The following is a 23083-nucleotide window of genomic DNA, read 5'->3' as shown; positions in this document are numbered from 1 at the left end:
GTCACAGGGACAAAAATATCAGGCTGCACAGGACTGTCGGCCTTGGCTAATTCTTTAGCCCTAAGTCGAGTCACCGCACAGGATGTGTAAACATCTCGATCATTCTTGGACTCATCAACCCTCGGTTTGGTGGTTACCGTACCACAGGGAGAAGTTCTCCACCTGCAAGGTAATTCCCCAATAACAAAGAAACTCCTTCCACTGGTAAAATGGGTAGTATCCCTATCTCAACAGGTCCTTCTACGATCTTTGACGTTGAGATCACCTGGTGCAAAGGTACAGACATAGTGTCACCAAAATTTACCTCACCAGCATCAGTTTCTTCACCAGAATTTCAAACACTGTCTAGTAATATAGATTGGGAAGCCCCAGTATCTCTAAGCATTTTCACTGGCACTTGGGACGACCCAGCATTCAGTGAAACAAAACTCTCTGATACAAAAGAACGGAATTCCTTCCTCACCTCATCCAACTTTCAGCCTTTACCTCGGGAAAGCACTGATCTCTAACAACATCCCCTAAACACTTTTGATTTTCGCGTTTAACTACGTGAAAACAAGCATTTGGCACGGCCTCCTTTTCTTTCCTTTCCTTCAAGAGGGAACAATTTGCTAACACATGACCAGGTTTCTGACAGTAATAACAAGTACGCTCAGCAGATTTCCCCAGAACTGGCTTCTTTTAATCCTTCCCTTTTTGATTACTTCCCAATTTAATCTCCGGTTTACCTGGATTGTCCTTACAACTTCTTTTGAAAGGTTTTAGTTTGTCCCCATTTAGATTTATGAGTTAAAGCATAATCATCTGGTAACCTAGCATATCTTTCAAAGTTTCCGCCTCCTTTTCATTTAGATACGTTGTTATTTCAGCTGGGGCACGCTTTTTAAGGTCTTAAACTAAAATCAATTTTTTCAATTCATCAAAATGAAGCTATGCAAATTGTTGCCAAGGTGCAGTGGGGCTGCAAGGAAAATGTACGATTTTTTACTTCACATTTGGGTTCAGGATTCCTGATGTTTTACGTCTTCTGCCTCGGTCCCGTTCCTTTCATGATAATTTTCTAGTATAACTCTTTGACAGTCAGACTATTTTAGTAGCCAGTCAAGCTCACAGAAAGCTTCGTGGTAACAGGAGTGAGACCGAACGTGACACAGAGGAAGAAACCAGAAGGAAATCCATTATTTTGCTCTTCGCCATCTCAGGTAGTTCTGTCTTGTTCTGGGAAACAGCAGGTTTGAGCTTTGTAACGACAATAGTTACCGGGGTGACCGCGCAGATCCAGCGTGCATTGTCACGGACGTCGGAGCCATGCTAAAATATTTGAGCAGCTGTTCAAACACGTGAATTTATGCAGCGACCCAAAGTAAATTCAGAGGGCAACTGAGGGAAATGGGAACATCAGTCTGGAAGAGAATTCTGAGGTTAGTTGGAAAATGATGCTGTGAAAACACCAATGATGTCTATTCCATTCATTTTGTGTTTTCTGGCTGGTAAATGGAATATCTTGCTGTAAACATTTCTTCCATTTTTGTGGAACGTCCTTAGGCAAGTAAATCTTATGTATACTGTAAGTTTATCATTTTCCACGTTCAGTGATCAACGCACTGGAATTCGTCAGTTGGGACAGAGCAGAATCCTTCCCGCACCCCCGCACACGAGCGCGCGAACACACCGGCGCGCTCACACGCAAACACAGACAGACAGGCACAGACATAGACACACACACACACACACACACACACACACACACACACACACACACACAGTCACGAACCAGCAACAAAAGAAACACACTGAGCATGATTCGGTGTTAAAAACTATTTTATTAATCACTACTTATGATAATACATAAAATAAAAGTAAAAATGTTAGTATGTTAAAATTCAAAAACGTTAAACCTTGAACATTAACCCAAAAAACTAAACTCTTCGTGTGTGTGTGACAAAGTCCCAAACTCCAAGTTCAGGAATGGTTCTTAAAGTTCAGTTCCGCAAGCCATAAGGTGAAACATGAGCAAGGGTTTCTTCAACAACCACCGTTGTCTGAAGATAAGACGTAGATGTAGAGAAACATAGAGAGAGTAATTACAAAGTCCAAATGTTCCACGATGGAACCCAAACGACACTTCAGTGTTTACTCAATAGTGACTTCCTCACCCCGAAAAGCATCCGAATCGTGGTCGTCCACACACAAATACCTGTTTCCTTCTACAGGTCAGCAACAAAGTGAACTCCACCGGTTTACTTCCAATTTCTATACATGGATTTCTGTGGCAGACACAGTTATTGTTTCTCATCCATCGATAGAGAAACTAGCAGGCTGGTGTCTCTCTCCCTTCTCCCTCTCTCTCTCTCTCTCTTCTTCTGACTTCTTCAACAACGTCATTACGTCCTTTATCTTCTATTGACGTAAGCACGCCCCCCCCCCCACACACACACACACACGCTATCTTAAAGGGACTTTCACCGAGTCCGTAACAACACACACACACACAGGGACACACACAGACACACACACACACACACACACACACTCATGCATACACAAAGACGCACACAGACTACATTTCTGCTACGTCTGTTTATTGCACAAGTAACCTTTTATTCGGCGCAGTGACCATCCTAATCTTTGCACAAGCGAATATAGTAACTTCCATGGAATTATTCGTCATAAAGTAGTATACCACAGAAGCGGGCCCCACGGCAACGGAAACCGCACTGATCAACAAACAGTTACCTGAGATCCTGTATTGGTCTCCATACGAACCCATATGTTCCTCCCAGATTCCTCCACTTTCTTACTCACGGTTAAATTTACAGAGGCTAACTGAGCTATCACACTACCTTCTGCATCTTTGGGCTGTGGAAGAATTTGAGGAGAATCACGCTTTGCCAAGAGTACGTACAAAATCCACAAATGTAGCACCGGAGCTCATGATTGACCCCTAGCAGCTGGAATTGTTTCGCAGGCGGCCCATCACTTGTGCCTCGGCACCAGTGTGAATTCTTTGCTCCTGGGGAGTCAACGCCATTTGCAAATAAAGCACCATTGAGGTAGAAGTCATTTTACTCTCCGCGGAGCTTGATTGCAATCGCTGTTTGTGCACGTGTGTTGTTTGGGTTGTTTTTGTTCCAGCTCTGCAAACTTGGAATTGGATGCAACTATTTTAAACGATGTCGATAAAGCACCAGGAGTAATATCATGAAACATTTATTCGAAAGAATGGTGCATTTCTTCAGATGGTCTGCAAATGCAGTGCAGCCGTCAGCTCTGGCGAAATTGAACTAACCTTATGCAGCTTGTGTTTGTCGATGCATGGTTACATGACCTGGTAAGTTCTTCAAACGATGGGGATTCATTATTTTATAATTTCCCGTTGGTCAACATTACTAATGAAGCATGCAGGCGATGTTTGCTTCAATCACCTGGCAGTGACCTAATCCCAAACTGCACAAAGAAACAGACTCACAATGGAACTGAGCTCTTTGGATAAGTAATGAAGCATGTTCCGCGAGAAAATGTGGATGCAATGTGTGTGCATTTTTACGGATTAGATTACTATTTGGTGAATGTCCCTTTAAGACATAGTACAGTAAGTTGTGTGTGTGTGTGTGTGTGTGTGTGTGTGTGTGTGTGTGTGTGTGTGTGTGTGTGTGTGTGTGTGTGTGTGTGTGTATTGGGGTGGGCAGCCCTGACGTGTGGACAACTGAATGTACACTCCCTTTGACAGTATATGGTTGAAGCAATAATTAAATCCTTGATACAGTTGTAATAGAGTACAATGGAATGTTTGTTTTCTAATGGTTTGCTCGCCATTCACGTTAACTTTAAATGATTAGCGCACATGGGTACCCGCGTTCCCTCAATATTAATATGTTTCGATATTTTCACTGTTCAATAATACACGGACTTTGTTTTTCTACCAAAGTTAATCTCCACGTTTTTACCTTAACTGTCTTCCCTGTTCTTACTCACGGATGCTAACTGTGAATTTCTCAAGCCCTACTTTGTTCTTCACACAGAGGCACTGACAACCCAATTTGTATCTTCAGAATTATTGGACAAATTTATTTGATGATTTCACGAGAAATATTGATTTAGTCAGTGAAGATCTAGGGCCATGATTCCAATCCTTCCAGCATGCCACCAGCCACCCTAACTGAAATGCACTCATTTATGTCTTCTTCCTGTTCTCCGTCTGTTGGAAAGTCCTTCATTCCCACCTACTTGTTATCCCCAAATACCGCGCACTCTACTTCGCTTGAATTACCGCCTGTATCACGCATTGTCCAAGTACATCTGATCAGTATATTGGCTCTTATATATTCTGTTAATTAAGGGCAAATGCAATGCCAACAGGTTTGATAAACATGATTTCCTTTTCATGAATATGCATTGACACTGCCCAATGCATTTTTTTTTATTTGCGAGTTACCACGTTTTACTCATAGATTACAGGATTTTCTTAACGGCTGGTGGTGTAAGGGAAAATGATCCACTGCTTTCTGTGACCATCAACACACACGAAATGCTGGAGGAACTCAGCATGTCAGGCAGTATCTACGGAGGGAAATCAACTGCCGATGTTTCGGGTCGAGACCCTTCGTCACGACCGGAAAGAAAGAGGGTAGAAGACGGAATTAAAGGGCAGGGGAGTGGGAGGAGCAATAGCTGACGGATTACATGTGAATACAGGTGAGAGGGGAAGGTAGGCGGGGAGGTGTTTCCGGTCTTCTCTCTTGCTTCTTTCCAAAGAAACCACGTTACATCTGCGACTGTCCAATCTTTGAAACGAAAAGTACTTATCACCTTGCGACCATTTTTGTTTGGAGAGAAAAAAAGAAAAGCTTCAAGTCAAATATCCTTTCTCAGAACCCGGGAACAAAGATGAAATGGTAAGTTGAAGTTGCGGAGAAGGTAGCTGGGATGATGAGACAAAGGGAGTATTAAATGTATTGGTGGGACAGAGTGAGGCCGACTGTTCTTCTTTTCCAGTGACTTGTGTTGCCAATACACGGACTGTGGGACATACCCAGCAGGTCGGGATGTACGCACGGAGTGATTAAAACGGAACCATTCTCATAGATGGTTAATTTACAACAGAAATGGCAGGTTCTGATGCAGATATAGAAAGCGAACTCTTCACGTCTGACGATCCAAGGAAATGGAGCGGATGCAGTGGGCAGAATTAAGTCTAAGATCGGCCAAAGTTCTCAGTAAATTCGTGATTCTCGGTTTTCATGGACATTGGTAATCTGGTTTTGCATGGCGGTTTTCGCTCGGGCACTGAAAGTAATGCCAGGAGTTTCCATAACGACGACTGCTGATGAAGACCAGTGTTTTCCGGCTGGGTGACTCCTGCTGCCAGCGGCAATACATCCATGGTGGGAGCGAGTTGTCAGACCAACTGCCGGACTACCAAATGGACGGGCAGACGGGGTGTGCCACGGGGGAGATACCACAAAGGGGAGAGATAGGAACGGAAACAGAATAGTGAAAGGCACTGACTGGCAACAAGTAATGATGAAGGTTCAGGAGGATGTAAATCCTACGATCTCTAAAACCGGGGTGAGGAACCAGATTACGAACAAGGAACCAGCAGATATGTTCTCTCCGGCTCCAGTGATCCACTTGGGAGATCCAAGCAGTTATGAAGGGCAACAAAAAACACAATCCTCCTGGAGGGGTTGAAACCTGGTTCAGCCCCTTCATCCTGCCGCCAGACACTCCATCTGAGGATGGTTACAAACTCGTTTCCGCTCTCAGGTCACGGCGGTGTTCATTTCCTGATAAATATAGGGAGGGGATGTTATCCCGATGTACGAATGAGTTAGGGATTGGGAGATGAATTTGGAAGGACGGAAGAGGAAAGATAGATCAGAGGAAGGAGTAAAGCGGGAGAGGGTGGTGGTCAGGGGAGTGAGTGGAATGAACCGAGGGACAGAGTGGACGTTAATGTAGGGACTTGAATGGAGGCCGTGGGGGCTCAGCAGCCCCCTCGTGCTGGGTACAGGCAGATTAAGGACATACTTGACGGTTGGAAACCACGGGTTCCTGTGAAAACAAGCGAAATTAATTGGCATCTGGGTAAAAGCATGAACGAAGCGTTAGGGAAACAACGAGAGTGAAATGGATCATATTGCGTTGATTAAAGAACAAGTCGGAATGGAATAGATAATCGACATAACTTCTTGGTTCTGCTGGACGTATTTCCAAGCTTGCTTGAAATTCAGAAATAAAGGACATTTATGATTCACAGGAAAAAATAAGCTCAGCTGATGCCTCGGTCAACAGTGTTGGATTCATTTCAAATGAAGCATTTGCGCCCCAAAGTCTCTGTCAAAATTGCGTTTGTTCTATGCACATCTATGCACAGGTCCAATTGGGTGTTTGACATTTCAAAATCATAAACTCTTCTCGTTCTACCTGGACCCGCGTCAACATCATCCCCCACACCTGAGACTCGCCGCACTGAAATGGAAGCAGGATCTTGGAGCTAAATCGCCTATTCCAGAAAGATGATACGACCAACGTGAAAGCAAAACTTCATTCTGGACTAGCACCCCTGAACTGTCCGGCTTGGGAGGGCAGATTAGAAACAATATCGTGCTGTAGAACAGGGAACACAGTCTACAGGACACTGATAGGGACGTGGAGACTGCCTCCTCTGAAGGTCCTCGGGGAACCAGAAAAATTGTATGGCAATCCGCTTCTCGTATCCTCAGCAATGCTGATACAGGCGTTTATATTGGAATTTAAAGTCACCGGCAACCATGAACTGATGTCTCCTCCAGACACTGTGTATAATTCCAGCAATTTACCAAAGGCACTGCAATAAGTATAACTGGAGTAAAACTGGCTAAATGATTGAAGAATGAAACAAAAGATAATCTGGGAGGAGCCGCGTGTCATTGTTGGACACAGTGATACGGTCCTTGGGAGCTGCCGGACCCAAAACGTGAAAACAGATTCCACCAGCGGAAGCATACAAACTCGTTGATAGCGTCGGAAGTGAAGACATCAACCGCAGGAAAATCACGGATATTTCATAGGACCGGTTTAGATGCCAAGCTTTTCTGCTCAGAAAATGCAAGCTACGCTCTCAAGTAATTCGGGTCCCCGTTCTTTATCATTGACTGTTTGGGCAACAAGATATTAAGATATTAGAACATTGATCTACAGTAAACGATTATGGAACCTGCAGTTGTCAGTCACATAGCGGAATTGGTTGAGCATTAGACTCTGAATCTGAGGCTCCGGTGTTCGAGTCCCATGTAGGTTAATAGGGTAATGGATTTCTCTGTCAGACAAGCTGTATAACCGTATTTACTACTTAGTTTTCCCAGTGAACTTTCTTTCTTTATGGTCCCTTTAATGCAGTCTATGATGCACTTCTCTGATATTTTCAGACACCCAGTCTGTCAGTGTAATTTAAATGGAAAGAATTTTCTCTGCAGTCCCTCCTGTTTGTCGTTGGCCGACAGCACTGCTACCTGGATTATCAGCTTCTTCACTCGGCCGTAATTTTCATTTAACCACATTTAATTATTACGCTGGAGATACTTCGGGCAGCAGACGTAAACTGCGTGCCAATCCCTGGACATTCTGCGGACAACGGCCATATCACCAGAACTCTGCTTAAGAGCTTTTAGTAGTTGCGGGAGATCTAATTGTGTGATCATTACAAAACCACTTAATTATTTACATCATTAATAATGATTGAAACAAATTGTACCCTGCGTCAAGCAGTTAATAAATAGACAATTGGAACAATAACAAAAACAAAGTAAGTAAACAATATATTTCGGGCGGGGCGAGAAGGATTTGGATCAGTAACAATTAACACACATTTGTGAAACTGGCGAGACACTAATGCTGCGACACGAAATGTATGCGAAGACCAATGAATGAACAGCCTTTGACAGGTGACGGGGCCTCCAACCCATGTCTCCGAATTCAGGTCCAATCTTGAAAATGAAGAAATGACTGTGACAAGTCACTTACCCTGCAAATTCCAACTAATTGATTATTGTTTACGGAAATGGCGCTCCCACAGTCTCCATAACCAACGCTGGCAGATTGAGGCAGATATCAAAAGAAAAGGATTACAATGTTTGGTAGAATGTTGCATGTTCTCAGAACAACCCTGAAGATTTCTGGTGTGCGAAGCTATATCTATTCCTGCTGAACCTCAGTAAAATCTATCCCAATATAGCTTCAGACGCCATCACTTTTGGGCAACAATAACTGATAATAATGCTTACTGCTACTACCATCTGGGAGGAGGCACAGGAGCATGATGACCCACAGCGTTTCAGGATGAGCTCCTTCCATCTTCCATCAGATTTCTGAACGGTCCGTAAAGCCAAGAATACCATCTCGGTATTCCTCTTTACTCTATTTATTTGTTTAGTGGTAACTTACAGTATATTTCATGTTAGTGGTAACTTACAGTATATTTCATGTTTTGCACTATACTGCTGCCGCAAAACAATAAATTTCAGGACACATATCAGTGATAATCAATCCAATTCTGATTCCGAAACTGTTATAAGCCCGACTAGCTCAGTCGGTAGAGCATGAGACTCTTAATCTCAGGGTCGTGGGTTCGAGCCCCACGATCCATTCACGATCCATTCCAACCAGCCTCCGGTATGATTAACAGATATGTAACAATTCCGCCCAACATATATGGAGAAGTGGTTTTGTGAAATCTGCCAAGAACGTCATGCTCCGACCGCAGCATTCACCGCCGCTCGAGCTCTTCACCTGCATAACTTACTGACATTTGTATATTTCTGACATTTATTTATTCCAAATTCTCCTCAAATCAAACTCTGTCAGGGTCCTAGCCGCTCATCTCTCGTCTCTAACCTTTCTCCCTCTGTCCCACGAATTCCATCTACCTCGACCCCCGTTCAAGAGCTCTGCTTCCTCGCACATGTCGCCATATAATATTTTCCACCAGATTTTAGGAAAGAAACGTCATAGAAACCTTCAGAGAAATTTTAAGAACAATGGTGAATGCAGTTGACTTTAGTTAGCCTGACAAGCGTGTTGGTGAAGAAAAATCGGGTTTAAGTTCCTGCATGAGAACCATCTGCCGAATGGATCACTGCAGGCGGAACAATTGAGGTAAATTTAAATCAGTTGAATCTTTCCAATTGCAAATCTACGAGTGTCAATCACGTTGTTTCCAAAGAGATTATTTCCTTCTAACTTACTGCATAGTGTTAATTGCTATTATGTTCCATATTCATTACCGCGTGTTACAAAATAGTGCCATCAGCTCGCAGTGACACTTACGATCGGCGCGAGATACTGTCAGCGTCACATCCGTTGTCAATGTCTAAACATTGCAGTGTGCGATTACGTAATAACTTCACCACTCATTCATAACGTGCATCAAATTATTAAGGTATGGATTGCACATGTATTGTCATTATCAATATTAGTCTGCCGTCCAGCCTTGTAGGACCAAGAGATGTACCCACTTTGGAGAAGTAAAGGAATATATTCCATTTTGCTGCGTAATCCTTTGTGTGGTTTTACCTCCCCATAAACATTTAGCAGACTCTTCTTGAATGCATTTTGTTTTCCAATATATTTCTGCCGTGTAAAATGTCCCTCTCTATGATGCACATCAAAATTGTATGCAGAATCGCAACTTCCTTATCATGTTCCTTGAAATTAGATTTAAATCTTTATTCGACTTCAGATAACGCAACAGGACGAATACCGATCTCCTATTGTTCACTCTCATCCATTCACAAAATTGTCCATCAAACATTACTCGTCACTTTGGGTGAAGTTGGGATTGAGTTTGTCACAAGTCTGGGAAAACAATGCCTTCGCTAGAATATGGGTGGTTCCGTTGGTTCAATGTCGATTTTCCTGCGAATAAAATATCTTGATAACATTTACGGTGTAATTTGTAGACAGGGGAAATGTTCATTGAAAAATGAGGTTTCCTAACACTGCGGGAGATTACAAATAACAAGTGAAGGCCAACAGGGAGTCGGTTTAATCCAGCGACCTCTGCTCATGGAATTCGCTGTCGGAGTGCAGGATAAAGCGAAGAAGTTGGGCATGGAATTATAATCGTTCGCATAGATAGCGGCAGTGAAACTTGCTCGGTTGACGGGTGGGTGGGTGGGTGGGTGGAGTATAAACTATGAGATAAACCAAGGACGTTATGTTTCTTTGTTAATTTCGCGCAAAGCTGCTAAATTTGATAAAACACTTTGGCGCAGTAAATTCATTATAGAACTGAAGGCAAAGTATACTCCTGGATGTTTCTCCATGGTAACGGGAAAGGAATGTTTGCAACAACAGGATAAATATCATTTACGTCTCTAGGAAGAAGGTTCTAAGATCAGAACAGCAGAGGAAATATTCAAGAGTGTGATGTTCACAGTACTCAAGGTCGACAGAGGGAAACAATGTCTTGGGCATGGTGAAATCTGGAATAAGTGGGTGGAATTGCTGGAAAATGTCTGGTTGAGCGGAGCGGAGTCGCCCGCGGAAGGAAGTTCTGAACTAACTTAACGTTTAATAAACCTTGACAGGGAATCATTTGACTGGACTGAGGTCGGGATGGATAACCACGTGGAACAGTGAATCAAGTATAGGGAGAGGATAATGAAATACTTGCAGCGAATTTGGAGACATGTGGTTAAATTAATAGCGGCAAATAAACCCCTAGCCGGAGAGCTGAATATTAATTCACGTTCGTACACTATTTTGCAAAACAAAATCGCGTTGACTTGTGACGTCAACTCTTCACAAACGCACATTCCCTGCAACAGCGGTTCAGTGAATTACGTTTACAGGATGCACAGCATTTATGTGCATCGGCCACTTCAGCAGAGTCTCTTTGGCAGACAATGTCCATCAGCAAGGGCAGCATTTTCACGGCAGCATCACAGGTTACGGGCGACTTCCAATTTGCACTCCTCACTTACTTTCAAAGTCATATCCGTTCATTCGTCGACGCTGTGTCAGAAGACCACACTGAAAGCATATTCACCAGGAGTGTGGCAGAGGGACGAGGAAGAAATGGATGAGAGGAGCGATTCAGTGAAGAAGAGTGGAATAGTTGAGGGTACAAAGTTGAAGAGGAGGGGAGATGGCGTAAAGCAGAAGGAAGCAGGGAGGGGGACTGAGAGCTGGTTAAAAGTCAGGAGCTGAGAGGGGACCGGGAGGAGGTGGAGAGAGGAGGGAGGCAGAGAGGGGACGCTGTGAGATGTGGTCAGAGAGGTGATGGGGACAGTTGCGAAGGTGCGGACAGTGCGGGACAACAGAGAGAAGTGTTGCCATAGATGGAGTGGCAGAGAGGAAGGGAGGAACTGGAAGGCAGAAACAGAAAGAAGGGTAATGGACAGAGAGGAGGAACGAGACAGAGAGGAATATCGGCAGACCGGAGGGAGGACAAGGCAGGGGGCAGCGGTGGCCGAGGAGGGGTCATGGAAGCGGCAGAACAGATAAGACAGGTGTCCGAAGCGGAGGGAGGCAGAAGGAAGTCTGAGTGTAGAGAAGGGGGCAGAGAGGTGTGTCAGAAAGGAGAATGTGACAGGAGAGGAGGGTAAGAGCAGAGGGAATGCGAGGAAGGGAGCGAGAGAGGAGGTGCTGAGGTAGGAGGGACAGGGAGGACAGAGGAGAGGGGATGAGGAGAGTGGGTGAGAGGAGAAATAGGTGAAGCACGAAAGGCGGAGGGGTGAAGGAAGAGAGAAGAAACAAGGGGTGAGATGAGAGGGCGGCATGAAAGAGGGGGAATGACCGATGAGGGGGAGACTAGAGGACAGGGTTTGAGAGAGGAGAAGAGAGTTGAGTGTGATCCCTGCGGAAATTGGAGGGGGCGGGCTGGGGTGAAGAGGGGGAGATGTGACTGGAGGTGTGATCCTCGCCGCCTCAAAAATGGCGGAAGATAATGTACCGAAAGGGGAAGAAAGGTGGGTACTAAGGGAACTCTGATCTCTGTTCTCCCTCGGGGTGGAGGGATATGAGAGCAGACGTCCAGTGATGGACGAAATGCGAATTAGGACTCCCAAATCTAGCAGAGGGCCCAAGTACACGAGAAACGAGGTAATTTCAGTTCTGTGTCATAATGCTTTATCTTCAGAACAGATGCCGCAGAGACAGTGAAATCGAAAGAAAGCGATGACATATTTACAGGAGACAGGATGGGAGGAGATGTAGTCGACGTAGCTGTAAGAGGTAGGTGGCTTATTATAGATATCGGTGGATAGTTGGTGTCCTGAGATGGAGACAGGGAGATGCAGAAAAGGGAGTCAGATTACACAAGAGATACTGCAGATGCTGCAAACCTGTAACAACACACAAAATGCTGGAGGAACTCAGCGTGTCGGGCTGCATCTATGGATGGAAATGGACAGTCGATGTTTCAGGTGATACCTTTCTGCAGGACTGGAAAGAGGGAGGTAGCATACAAAGATGAGAGGTAGAGGTGGAGCAAGAGCTGGCGGCGAAAGGTGATTCCATGTGATGGGTGAAGATAAGCAGTTGAGGGGATAAGTGCCTGAATATAGACGAGTGGACGAGGAAGTCATGGAGAAAGCGATCCCTGTGGAAAGCGGAGAGGAGAGGGAGGGGAGGGGAGGGAAAATCAATCAGATATATTATCACGGACACATGCCGCGAAATTGTGAGACGGTTTGAGCGTGAGTGATGTGAACTGCTGGTTGGATCACGTCGGAGATGGCAGAAGTTGCGGAGAACCGTATGTTGGGAGAGAGATGTCGGAAATGGACCAAGTGAAATTGAGAGCAGAGTCGAAGTTAGGAAGAAAGGTAAAAACACTGATGATTTCTGCACCGCAGGAATTAGCACCGATGCAGTCGTCGATGGAGCGGAGAAAGTGTTGAGGGGTGGTGCCAGAATAGGTTTGGAACAAAGACTGTTCCACGTCGTCAATGAAAAGACAGAGGTTGTTGGGCTTATGTGAGAGCTCATGGCAATTTTTTTCATTTGTAGAAAGTGGGAGAAATGGAAAGAGATCCATTCGCGCCACCCAGGGCAGAGAGTTTCCATTGCACTCTTCAACGGGTGGACAGAACATTCGCTGGAGAACAACTACTTTGAACAATCAAGGCCTCTAGGTGATGTTTCACCGATGATAGTTACCTTTAGTTGACAGCCTTGTTTAGGTTTGGAAAAGCAACTGCAAATAAAGTAAGTTATTTTTTTATTGAGTAGTGATCTGGAGATCATTGAACATGAAGTCACCCTCAGCTGTGGGGAAGGTCAACATGGCCACAAGCAGTGAGGACACGTCACTGAGACCAGTTTCTCAATTGTGTCCTGATTGGCTCTGTTTCTTACCACCTTTCCTGTCTCTTATTCATTGGTGTTTGGATTCATGACGAGTGGCTGAATGGTTCCTAATAACTGCCAATCATCATCGGTGAGCTCGTGTTGCACCAATCAGGCTACTAACAGGAATATAAATGAAAGGCAATGAGCAAAGTGTAAGGTTAGTCTGAGCTGCCTTTCTTCATCATGAAGAGAAGGCGATTATGGATTGTGAAGTGTGTCAGAGCTACCACCAGGACTATGAGGATGGTGTCACCAAGCAGATCAACAAGGAGCTCAATTCCTCATATGTTTATCTGTCCATGGTGAGTCTCTCATTCCTTGTGTTCCGAAGAGATGGAATCTCTGTGGTGGGGTAAAGTGTATGACATTTATTTCTCTTTCTCACTGGAAGAGAGGAGTGAGAGTCGTTTACTGAACGCCAGAGGTCCTCATTACCCAATGAGAACTTGTTGAGATAATGTTCTCCCATCTTTGCAGTGGCTGCACTCAATAGCTGTTCCGATAAAGGCAACTCAAGTTCCACCTTTGTTTGTATCTCAAGTGGAAAGAGATTTAATGTGGAGCAGCTTCAGGTTGGGCCAAGTTACAATAGGGTGTTTTTTGTCTTTTCTAAGCATGGAACTACATTGAATTGTGAAGATGCTGTAGTGAGATGTCTTTACGTCCATGGTCGAATTCATTTTATTTTTAAACGTTGCATTTCTCCAGAATCCGTTCAATTTCCCAGAGTAGTTCCGGTAACTACCTGCAAAGACGGAAGTGCAGCAATCCATTTCAGCACAGCCCAGTGAATGAACGTTTCTCGGCTGTTCCATTGACGATCTGAAGGGGCAGCGTCTTGAGAGAACTCCTAGCATTGGGAGAAATTTACATTGCCTTGACCAAATATGGTCTAGTGTTGGCGATTGGACGTTGGTGCTGCGATCTCTCAATCCAACGTTTTTAGCTTTGCCTCCCTGGAGAAAATCCAGGTCATTATTTCTACCTGTCCTCCTTCCTGCCCATTGAGGGAAACTATTCTATATCGCCGCGATTCTTTCAAACACGTAACAATTTATTAACATGATTTCACTTCTATCGTACAAACGTTGAACTAAGATCTGTAAATTTATTTCCATTCCTTGTACTTTGACCGGGGTACGACATTGTGGCAATCACCGAGTCGTGGATTCATGACGGATGTGATTGGGAACCGACTATCCAGGGGTACATAGTGTATAGGGAGGATAGGCGGGTAGGCAGAGGGGGAGGTGTGGCCATGATGGTTAGTAATGATATAAAATCAATAGAAAGGAAGGACATTGGGTCAGAAGAGGTGGAATCCTTATGGGTGGAGCTAAGAAATAGCAAGGGTAAAAGGACAATAGTAGCAGTTATATATAGGCCCCATAATAGCAGTCAGGAAGTGGACCATAAGTTGCAGTTTGAAATAGAAAAAGCATGCCAGAGTGATAACGTGAAGATAATTATGGGGGATCTTAACATGAAAGTGGACTTGGAAATCCAACAAGGCAGTAGATCTCAGGAGTGTGAGTTTGTGGAATGTCTACAGGACGGTTTTTGGAGCACCTTGTTGATGAGCCCACCAGAGGATCGGCTGTTTTGGATTGGGTGAGGTGTAATGAACCGGAGGTGATTAAGGAACTAAAGGTAAAGGAGCCATTTGGAACTAGTGATCACAATATGATCGAGTTCAGTTTCAAATTTGAGAAGGAGAAGCTGATAACTGGTGTATTGATATTTCAGTGGAAAAAAGGAAATTACTGTAGTATGAGAGAGGAGCTGGCCCGAGTTGATTGGAAGAGTAAACTACCTGGAGGGACGGCAGAGCATAAATAGATGGAATTTCTACAAGAAATAAGGAAAATGCAGGATAGATATATTCCAAGAAAAACGAAGGTTTTGAATCGAAAAAAAAAAGAACAAATGTGGATAATGAGAGAACTGAAGGCTAAAATAAAATCAAAAAGGAGGACATTCAAGGAAGCCAAAATTAGTGGTAAAGCAGAAGACTGGGAAACTTTTAAGAACCTACATAAAGAAACTATGGAGGTCATCAGGAAAGAAAAGATGAATTACGAAAGAAAGTTGGCAGATAACATTGGAAAGGATACTAAGAGTATTTTTAAATATATAAGGAGTAAAAGAGAGACAGGTTGATATAGGAACAACCGATAACGGTGCAGAAGAGATGATAATGGATGATAAAGAGATGGCATAGGAACTGAGTATTTTGCATTGGTCTTCACTGTGGAGGACATCAGCAATATAGTGTATAGTCAGGGGTCTCTAAGGGATGGAAGTGAGTTCAGTTAAGATTACTAGAGAGAAGGTGCATGGAAAGCTAAATGGACTAAAGACTGATAAGTCCCACGGACCAGATGAGTTGCATCCCCGGGATCTGAAGGAGGTGCCTTTAGAGATAGCGGAGGCACTGGCGATAATTTTCCAGGAATCGATAGACTTCGGCATGGTTCCGGAGGACTGGAAGGTCGCAAATGTAGTTCCATTGTATGGGAAAGGTGGGAGGCAGCATAAAGGAAATTACAGACCTAATAGTCTGACGTCGGTGGTGGGAAAGTTATCAGAATCGATCCTCAAGGATGAGGTTATGGAATACCTAGAGGCCCAAGGCAACAAAGTTCCAAGCCAACTTAGTTTCGTGAAGGGAAGATCCTGCCTTACCAACCTATTCGAGTTTTTTGAGGAAATCTCAGGTAGGGTGGATAAGGAAGAGGCGGTAGATGTTGTGTATTTAGACTTTCAAAAGGCCTTCGATAAGGTGCCGCACAAGAGACTGATTAATAAGACGAGAGGTCATGGAATTACAGGTAGGATAACAATGGTTGGAACATTGGCTGGTTGGCAGGAAACAAAGGGTGGGCATAAAAGGATCTTGTTCTGGTTGGCTACTGGTTACTAGTAGTGTTCCGCAGCGGTCGGTGTTGGGGCCACTTTTTGATCTGTACATTAACGATTTGGATGATGGAGTAAATGATTTTATGGCTAAGTTTTCAGATGACACCAAGATCGGTGGCGAAGTAGAGAGTATTGAGGAGACAGGAAGGTTGCAGAGAGACCTAGAGTGTTTAGGAGAATGGGCAAGGTAATGGCAGATGAGATTCATTGTTGAGAAATGTGCAGTGGTACACTTTGGAAACAGAAATAAGCGGGCAGATTATTATATAGAAGGGGAGAACATTCAAAGTACAGAATTACAAAGACTTGGGGTTACTCATGCGGGATACCCTAAACTTTAACCACCAGGTCGGATCCGCGATAAGGAGCGAGAATGCTATGTTGGCGTTCATTTCGAGAGTTATAGTGTATGAAAGTAAGGAAGTGTTGATGAGGCTCTACGGGACACTAGTGAGGCCACATTTGGACTACTATGTACAGTTTTGGGCCCAATATCTTAGGAAGGATGTCTTGATGTTGGAGAGGGTTCAGAGGAGATTTACGATGATGATTCCAGGAATGAAAGGGCTTGTATATGATGAGCGTTTATCGGCTCTTGGACTGTACTCACTACAGTACAGAAGAATGAGAGGGGACTTCATAGAAAGATTTAAAATGTTGAAAGGTCTGGACCGGGTAGATATGGCCAAGCTGTGTTCCTTGCTGGGTGAGTCCAGGACCAGAGGGTAGCATCTTAAAACTGGAGGGTACAGGTCTAAAACAGATAAGAAGTTTCTTTAGCCAGGGGGTAGTGAATTTATGGAATTTATTGCCACTTACAGCAGTGGAGGCCTGCTCATTGGAGGCGTGTATGGAGGAGATAGATAGATATCTAATTAGTCAAGGTATCAAGGGATAGGGGGATAAGGCCGGAAATTTGGGTTAGAATAGTTCTTTTTTCCTCATGGAGCAGTCTCTCTCCCCACGCGCGCCACCCCCCACCCATTTGTCATTTGTATTTTCTTTTACCCCTTTTCTTTGAAACAGACTTGATGGACCGAATGGCCTACTTATGCTCCCTTGTCTTGTGATCTTCTGAAGGCGGGGCGTGATTCGTCGACGATATTGTCAATGCTGTGACTGTTTTGGAAAATAAAAAGGGAGCATTCCGGGGAAACTTCTGGAAACTTGCAAAGGAACTGTGGACAGAATTAATAAGCTGTCATGTAGTAACCGAAGGGCTTAATGTTGAAAATTAAATAAATAGTGTGTGTAGGTGTATAGTGCCTGAAGATAAGTGCATAAAATGGATTATGCCGTACTTAATGCATAGTCGTCTACTTAAAGAGTACTTGAGCTTTCAACAGTTTTACCACATCTGAGCAGATTTCCATCTAATTCAAGATTTTTGACATCGGGTTACCTGCACCTCATCTTCAATAGCTGTGTGAATTTAATCCACTGGACGAACGTCAGCTAGTCTACCTTTGACATCTCTATACAGAATCAATATTAAACCAAACTCGTACACTAACTTACAGCGAGGAAATGGCTCTTTGATATGTGGAGGTTTATTTCAAACTGGAATGGATTTATCATGAAAATTATATTTGACTTCTCTATTAGAGTATTATAGGACGTAGCTCCTTGAATAGAGAAGGAGGCACAAGCAGAAGTACTGCATTTGGATTTTAGAAGTCTTTCAACTACGTCTCTTACAGGAGGCTATGGAATATAGAACATTACAGCACAGTACAGGCCCACAATGTTGTGTCGACATTTCATCCTGCTCTGGGATCTATTTTGTTGGTCAACAAGGTTAGAGCTCACAAATTAAAGTAATATACTGATGTGGATAGTGTATTGATTTGGGTGGGGTGGGGTGGGCTTGTGAAAAGAAAGGAAAACAAATCCTTTCTCAGTCTGTGGAGTACTCCAGGCAAAATGGTCCATTTCTCCCCGAAAGTGTGAACACGTGGATAGGGTGGTAAAGAATGCGTACGGCATGTTTTTCTTCATTGATCAGGGCACTAAGTACAACAGTTGGGAAGTCATGTCGGTGCTGTAAAAGCTCTGGGTAGGCCACATATGCATTTTTTCTGTGAAGTTGGCGTCGCCAAACTAAGTTAAGGATGTGGAGACTGAGGAGGATCAGAATATTTGCCTGTATTGGAGATCATTAGATATAAGGAAAGGTTGGACAAATTTGGATTGTTTTCTCTGGAGACAGAATAGCGATTTCTATAATTTGATTGATATGTATTTTATATTTGAAGATCATTTGATTTTTAAATGTTTGAAACAATTTTGAAGATTTTCCATTTTTCTCCGGTACTTTTTGTTGCTGCTGAATATCAGAGTCAATCATTCGAGAAGCTCAATAGGTTTGACAGCAAACCTGTAGTTAAATGTGTATTCTTATTTCTCCTGCAAATGATTTGTCCTACCGTCGCCGTCTTGCATCGGGTTGGTTGACAGAGAATAATCTAGTCCTCGGAGTTATTTTGATAACAGAGTCGTTGATGTGTCCAGCAGGTCTGGCTGTACTAATGGAAAAACAGACTGAGTTAATATCACAGAAGGATGACTAACAACAGAAATGGCCCAACCTAATACAGGCAGAGAAAGCAGGTTACTCGAAATGGAGAATTTGATATTGAATCTGGAAAGCCATAACGTGCCCATGGGGAAGATGAGGCGCTCTTCCACCAACTTCCATTTTGCCTCAAAGTGGGAGTGGTGCAGAGAACGAAAGGGGCAGGTAGTGGGATGTAACTCCATTTTTGGATATGGGAGTAACCTCTACATATCTTTCCAAATCCAGCGAGTTCTAGGTGTTTGCTCTTTCCTTGCTCCTCATGGGAATGAAGCACAACGGCATCTGAATCATCTCTTCCTTAAAGTCAGTTCATTGGACTGCAACGGTTTTAGGACATATAACAGGACAGTACAGCACAAGAAAATGTCCCTTCTGTCTGCACATGGTCCATATCCCTCCATTCTCTGAATATTCATGTCCCTATATGAGAACCTCTTAAACGCCTCTATTGGATCTGCCTCCACTATCACCATCCCGACAGCTTACTCCAGCACCCAGGACGTTCTATGTAAAATACTTACTCCGCACATCCCCCTTAAACTTCACCCTTCACCTTCAATACAAGCCCTCTGGTATTACAAATTTCGACCCCGTAAAAAGGATACCGGCTGTCTCCGTGTCATTGGTCCATATTGGTACCAATGACAAAGACCGGAGCATGGATAAGTTCTTGAAAAATTAATTTAGTGAGCAAAATGGAAAGTTTAAAGGCAGAACTTCCAGGGTTGTAACCTCAGGATTACCAGTCGTGCCATGTGCTAGTCAGGTGAGAAGTAGGAATAGTACAGTTCAATACGTGGTGCAGGAGGGAGGGATTCAGATCTGGATTATTGGGCTCTTTTCGAGGCCAGGTGGGACCTATATAACCAAGACAGTTTGCATCTGAACTCTCTTGTTTATCCGTACTGGGAGGTATGCCTGTGATACTCAGAAGGTTTAAACTGGAGTGGGGTCGGAAATAGGTATCACAACAGCAGGGCAACAGGTGGTAGGGTTGAGGGCAGGAAAGACGGGATAAGAAGTAAGACTGAAAGGAGGGACAAGGGACAGGCAAATAAACATTGTTGTTCTGATTGCCTGAAATGTGTTTATTTCATCACACCGAGTATAATGGGTAAGAAGGCTGAATTTAGAGACTGGATCAGCACTTGGAATTAAAATTATGTTGCCATTACAGAGGTTGCGTGAGGGACAGAACGGGCAGTTCAACGTTCTTGAGTTTGTATAATTTTAACATAATACAGAGGGGGTTTAAGTGGTCGACGGGTTGCATTAATGTTAAGGGAGAATGTCACAGCAGTACTGAAAGAGGACATCCTGGAGGACTCGTCCACAGAGGCAACTTGGATGGAGCTCAAAACTAAAAAAGATGCAATTACGCTGATGGGATTACACTGCAGGCCCCCCGATGACCACCGAGTGTTGGAGAAACAGATATGTAGTCAGATTAAGGAAAGGTTCAGAAACAGCAGGGTCGTCATAATGCGGGACGTTAACTTCCCCAGCATGGATTGGAACATCCTTAATACAAGACGTTTGGATGGGGCGGAATTTCTTCAGTACGTCGAAGACGGGTTCTTGAAACAGTATGCACCTGGTCCTGATGGCTATGTAGTTGAATTTTTTAAATCCTTTTCTTATCTTATCTCTCCCTGGTTAGTTGAAATATTTAAAGATGCCCTCTCAGTCGGTAAATTACCACAATCCTTTTATGATGCAATGATCTCTTTCATTCTGAATAAGGATAAAGATCCCACTGAATGTGCATCTTACATACCTATTTCTTTATTGAATGTGGATTCCAAATTTTTTCGCTAATATTGGCTTCCAGATTGGAAAAGGTACTTCCACAAATTATTTTTGATGACCAGACGGGATTTAAGAATTGTTATTTTCATTTTAATATTAGGAGGTTAATATTGTATATACCTCCTCATCTATAATCCCAGAATGTGTTATCTCGCTAATGCCGCGAAGGCGTTTGATGGAGTTGTAAGGGAATATTTATTCAACACGCTTGAGATATTTAAATTTAGCTCAAATTTTATATCCGTGATTAAATTGATTTACCACACACCTATGTCTTCAATACTCGCTAATAATCAGAGATCCCCCCCTTTTTCAGGCTTTTCAAGGCACTTGGCAGGGTTGTCCCTTAAGTCCTTTATTATTTGATATCGTCTTGGAACCCTTGGCAATTGCCTTTCGGGACTCTTCTAACATATCTGGTATTACTCGTGGAAAGAGGACCCATAAGATATCACTATATGCAGATTATTTGTTACTCAATATCTCTAACCCGGAAAAATCTGTCCCTGCAGCATTATCACTGCTTGCTCTGCTTAGTGTTTCCTTTCGTTGGAGATTAAATCTTAAGAGTGACCTTTTCCCAATAAATATGCAAGTCCCAATTTATAAGCAATTACCATTTAGATTTGTGACTGATTATTTTGCGTATCTGGGTGTTAAAATTACCAAGAAGTATAAGGACTTATTCAAAGATAACCTTTTACCTTTAATAGATCATGTCAAACAATTTGTTTACTAAATGGTCCCCATTGTCTTTATCATTGATTGGCCGAATTAACGCGGTTAAAATTAATGTTTTTATTTGTATTTATTTCAGGCGGTTCCAACTTTTACCTCGAAATCCTTTTTCGATTCTATTGATTCTAAAGTTCTTGCACATATATGGCAGAATAAAAATCAAGAAATATTTAGTAAATTTTAAAAAGGTATGGTGGTATGGATTTGCACAACTTTAGATTTTATTATTGGGCAATTAATATTAGATACGTAATTTTCTGGGCACAAGATTTAGATGTAATTCAATGTCCTTGATTATGAATCAGTGCAAGGATTTTCATTAGCTTCTATTTTAGGAGCGTCACACCCTTTTGCACTTACTAAACTGAGTAAAAAAATGATTAACCCAATAGTTAAACTTAAAATACGAATATGGTTTCAACTTCGTTATTTTTTTGATTGAATTAATTCATTTTATCAAGTACTAGCCAATGTATTTCTTTCTTTCAACCATCTACAATTGACCTCGCTTGTTCTTTATGGAAAATGAAAGGAATAACGTGCTTTCGTGATTTATTCATTTATAACTGTTTCATGTCTTTTGAACAGTTGTCTAATAAATACAATTTGTTACGGACTCAGTGAAAGTCCCTTTAAGATAGAGAGTGTGTGTGTTTGTGTGTGTGGGGCGTGCTTACGTCGATAGAAGATAAAGGACGTAATGACGTTATTGAAGAGGTCAGAAGAAGAAGGGAGAGAGACACCAGCCTGCTAGTTTTCTCTATCGATGGATGAGAAACAATAACTGTGTCTGCCATAGAAATCCATGTATGGAAGTTAGAAGTAATCCGGTGGAGTTCACTTTGTTGCTGACCTGCAGAAGGAGACAGGTGTTTGTGTGTGGCCGACCACGATTCGGATGCTTTTCGGGGTGAGGAATTCACTACCGAGTAAACACTGAAGTGTCGCTGGGGTTCCATCGTGCAACATTTGGATTTCGTATTTACTCTGCTTCTCTACGTCTACGTCTTATCTTAAGACAACGGTGGTTGTTGAAGAAGCTCTTGCTCATGTTTCACCTTATGGCTTGCGGAACTGAACTTTAAGAACCATTCCTGAACTTGGAGTTTGGGACTTTGCCACACACACACACGAAGAGTTTAGTTTTAGGGTTAACGTTCAAGGTTTAACATTTTTGAATTCTAACATACCAACATTTTTACTTTTATTTTACGTATTATCATAAGTAGTGATTAATAAAATAGTTTTCAACACTGAATCATGCTCAGTGTGTTTCTTTTGTTGCTGGTTCGTGACAAATTTGCCTGGATCACATTTTTTCGATATTTACAGATTAGAAACTTCGTAGAAGTCACTTTACCTTCTTTTCTGATACTACATAAAACTGAAATTACGGAAAAAATCTTAGGTTTTAATCCTTATCAGAAGGGCTTGATAATAATAATTTATGATCTGATTATGAAAATACTTCTAGGGACAATTGATAAAATGAATAATGAATGAGAAAGAACTCCAGATACTCTTTCCTACAGAGACATTGAATAAATTCTCCAATTAGTTAATACATTTTTAATGTGTGCTATAGACACTTTGATACAGTTTGAGGCGGTCCACACGACCCAAAGTTCGAAGGACAAGTTAGCCCGTTTTTCCACCATATAAATCCTGTATGTGACAGATCTAATTCGGAGGTCGCTTCTCTGA

The 23083-nt window shown here is 42.9% G+C and overlaps 1 non-coding gene across 1 annotated transcript; it reads left to right on the top strand.

Annotated features, from left to right (window-relative positions):
• The first annotated feature begins 8558 nt into the window (after window positions 1–8558).
• On the top strand, window positions 8559–8625 carry trnak-cuu (transfer RNA lysine (anticodon CUU)). Its single transcript has one exon. It is a non-coding gene; the product is annotated as a tRNA-Lys (tRNA).
• Window positions 8626–23083: the final 14458 nt, after the last annotated feature.

Source organism: Pristis pectinata, chromosome 45 (genome assembly GCF_009764475.1).
Source record: "Pristis pectinata isolate sPriPec2 chromosome 45, sPriPec2.1.pri, whole genome shotgun sequence".
In the NCBI taxonomy this organism is placed as follows: Eukaryota; Metazoa; Chordata; class Chondrichthyes; order Rhinopristiformes; family Pristidae; genus Pristis; species Pristis pectinata.
Note: the sequence above shows the minus strand (reverse complement) of the source record. Positions and strands in the feature narration are given on the sequence as shown.